The sequence below is a fragment of the Gastrolobium bilobum genome, unplaced genomic scaffold (genome assembly GCF_033153095.1).
Source record: "Gastrolobium bilobum isolate Gb01-03AN ecotype WA unplaced genomic scaffold, APGP_CSIRO_Gbil_v1 utg28738, whole genome shotgun sequence".
NCBI lineage: Eukaryota > Viridiplantae > Streptophyta > Magnoliopsida > Fabales > Fabaceae > Gastrolobium > Gastrolobium bilobum.
The window spans coordinates 416,482-420,434 of NW_026898759.1; the positions used below are offsets into that span (position 1 = coordinate 416,482).

The 3,953-nt window shown below is 32.1% G+C and overlaps 1 non-coding gene across 1 annotated transcript; it reads left to right on the forward strand.

Annotated features, from left to right (window-relative positions):
• Positions 1-1,394: 1,394 nt before the first annotated feature.
• On the forward strand, positions 1,395-1,476 carry TRNAS-GCU (transfer RNA serine (anticodon GCU)). The gene has a single exon. It is a non-coding gene; the product is annotated as a tRNA-Ser (tRNA).
• The last annotated feature ends 2,477 nt before the right edge of the window (positions 1,477-3,953 follow it).

Here is a 3,953-nt window from a genome sequence, read left to right on the forward strand (position 1 = left end):
GAGAATTAATAATTAATTAATAAGTGAGACCCAATAAATCTCAACCATTAAATGCACAAAAATCAACGGTTAAAATTTGATGTAATATTTATTATTCTTACATCGGTGTAAGATGATACTACCTCATATATATATATATATATATATATTTCAATGTTGTAAAAATCAGACCTGACCAGACCGGTGGGGTCGACTCGGAACCTGGTGAACAGGTCATATGACCGGTCCAGTTATCACATTGGATCGGCCAAGTATCAGACCCGATGCAATCTTGTTTGGGCGTCACATGTCACGTCTGATTTGGGCGTGACCTTCCAGGATGTGACGCACTGTTTGGACGTGACATATGACGCCTAAATGAGTGAGGTATTATGCAATAAATGTATAAATATTTAAAAAATAGCTGTAAATTTATAATTTTTTATTTAAAAAAACAATATATTAGTTTTTTGGCCCTAGGATCATCGCATGGAAGTAGGGGAGTAACCCACGCCATGTTGGACTGACTGTATTGATGGGAGACGTATCAAATATAAAAGTGAGCTCGATGTAAACAATTATCTTTAGGTTACAATTTCAAACGTGTATCACATCTATTATTACATTAAAAATATAATCAAAGTGTAAAATAGTGCTAGTAATGACTTATAAAATAACTGAGGTAAAAGAAATTCTTGATTAGGAACTTCATATAATAGGCATATATATCAAATTAAATTTTGATATGTAGACCATGTAACAAATATACCTATTTTTATAAAATATTTTTATAGATGCCAAGTGTTGATTTGAGTGTCTATAACAAGAAGTTCCTACCTGAAAATTTTTATTAAAATAATACACAATAAATAATATGGAATAAACATTTTTCTTTCAATTTAGAAGTGCATACGAATTTCTGTATTAAAAAGAATAAAATCTCACATCAAGAGAAAAAATATTAATGTGCACTACTTTGGAAAAATCTTGCGTACACGTAGGCTAATAAATTATTGATACATCTTAAATTATAATAATAAATCAATTATGATAGTTAAATTTTAACCAATAATATATTATCCAAATATATCTAACTTACGTACACTAAATTAATGTAAATATTTCTCTTTCACTTTGCAGTTTATAACCAATTGCAGCACATTGGAATTCCACAGTATTATTATGGCATGATGTTGTTTCAGTGGGACACTACAATAAGTAGACTGCCATGAATAATTTTCTTTTTAGGAAGAATCCCTCAAATTCATATTTGTTACCGACAGCACTCCTTTCTGAATGGGCCAGATTAAAAGGCTCGAGGAATGGCCCAATTCATGTCACGTCATGGGCTAGATAAAAAACTTTATTAAAAAACATTATTTGGTACTATAGTTATTGTGCATCATGTATCAGTTGTCGCTTTGGCCGAGTGGTTAAGGCGTGTGCCTGCTAAGTACATGGGGTTTCCCCGCGAGAGTTCGAATCTCTCAGGCGACGAATATTGGTTTCTATTTTTATTTTCGTGCAACTTTTTTCTTTTTCTTCTTCTTTTTTTCTAAGCAACGAAAGAGAAAACTCTATTGGTAAGAAGAGTTGCAGTCAATGCCTTATTTTACCTGCTCCTTATTGCTCCTCCGAGGAGACGTGTACTGTAGGGTTATGCTTCTCGGTGGAAAGTCAGGAATAGCATTTCATTCCCTTCAATGGGGTGTTTACTGATTGCTCTCTTCACCAAAATGTTGTTAATCTCTTTTATTCTTCAATTGCTTTTTTATAATTCTTTTCCTCCAAGTACTCACTTTTCAATTTAGAGGGCATTTATATTGGACAGGGATTGATTTCTCTGTTTTTCTTCTTTTCGGGTCAAGGTGGATAGTTTAGGTGATTCTCAACGTCCCCTCTTACGTATTCATTGCCACTCCTGGAAGGTAATGAGTAACGTGTAACTCAGCATCAAAGTTTCTGGGATTTACCTTTTCAACCTTCTTCTATCGATGCTTCTTTTAAATCAGGGTCAAACTGTTGTGTTTAGAATTTTCATTTAGATAAGACACATGAGTATTTCGAAAATCATTGGCGTAGCCATCTTGTCACTTGGTAGTGCCTTGGCACTACCTTAGTTTCAAAAGCCACTACCTTAGTTTCAAAATTTTGTTCTTCTTATATATAAATACATATATAATTATGGGAAAAGTGTGTATAATTTTGAAGGATGTAAAGTTGTGTCATTTTAAGAGAGAGAAAGAGATAGATAAAGGAGGAGAGAGAGTTGACAAAAAAAAATAAAGTTGTGGGTCCCACCTCTTTGTGAGAGTGAAAGGATGTAAGTTGTGTAATTTAAAAGTATAGACACTTTTCCCTATAATTATATGATTAATTATAATTGGACATGCCTAAAACTATAATTTGGCACTATCTAAATAAATATAATAAAATTGTAATATTTTTATCTTCAATTTTTAATTTTTATCTTTTCCCTTAATTTTTTAACCACTCATTTGTCATTTTACATTTTTAAACATTTTTTTATTTTTTATTTTTACACCCACATCTTCTTTTATACAATTCTCTTCCCCCTCCCCCTTTTTTTTTCTCTTTTCCAATCAGAATAACAAAATATCCTCCCTCCATATTGCCCTAAGTCTTGTTCTTCTTCTCAAAACCAACACCAATCGCCGCCCAGCAACAAACTCAATCAACCTCCTTGATGCATAGCAAAAATTTGTTAGTTCTGGAGCGCAAGTTTTTAACAAATGATTATTAGCCATATGGTTTAGCTGATTAAGGAAGATCATATCAATTTCATTTTGTCTCCACTTTCATCAAAGAAATTCGAATCCATTTGATATATGACTGGATACAGCAAGGACCTATTACTGTTATAAATTCTCATATTTGAAATGCTTATCATAAAATTTAGTACATTTTTATTGTTTTTATATATAATTATAAAAATTTCAATGTTATGTGACATTATTTAGTAAATAATTTAGATAAATATGCTAGAATTCATAATAAAAATTTTTCCTGTTAAATGTGTGTAATTACGATAAATATTTTAATAACTTGATATGTCAAATTTTTTGGCACTACCTAAATTTTTTGCTGGCTTCGCCACTGTCGAAAATTATTTTATTCCTTATAATATGGAGGGTAATTTTGTACTTGAATAATTTATTGATAATTTTGATTTTTCCAATTACGAATTTGTTACTTTTGCAATGGAATTTTATTTATTTATTTATTTTTGAAAAAATCACATGTAACATCAATCGCATGTAATCCTGTTCGAGTCGGGAATGTAACACCCCGTATATATCTGGTAATGTTATCATAATATCGTATTATGCTGCGCTTAATTAAAATGCGGAATTACTTTTTCTTTTCAATTATGATGCCATTAACATTACCAACTTGCTTAATAATCAATTTATTAAAACATCGTCTGTATGTAATTGCAATAAAACAGTTAACTGAAATACCTCATAACATAGATGATATAAGTGTGGCTCTAGTCACGGAACTACAACAACGTAGACCGGACCATCTAACAGTTTATACAACTCCAAACTAAAAGTACTAATAGAAAGCGTCATGGACAATCCCCATGCTCACTCAAATAAGGCAACATGCCCAACATCAGTCTCAACAACAACATATCATAAATAGCGGAAAACATAAACAACATCCAAACCCAGTCATGCTAACATAAGCAGTAAAACATAATCAGCTAAGCTCCGGCCTCCTGCCGCATGAGGCATCAGTACCCATACTACCTGATCCTGAAATAAGCATTCCCCAGACGTGGGGTAAGATCTCTAATCTAGAAATCTCAGTAAGTCAGTGAGTCCTCAAGGATCTTCCACCCCAAGCTCACTTACATGTGCAATATAAGTTCAAAAGCAATTTATCATTTATCATTTCTAAAACAATGCAATGCAGCAGATAATCATGTCATGTGTGTCAATACTAAT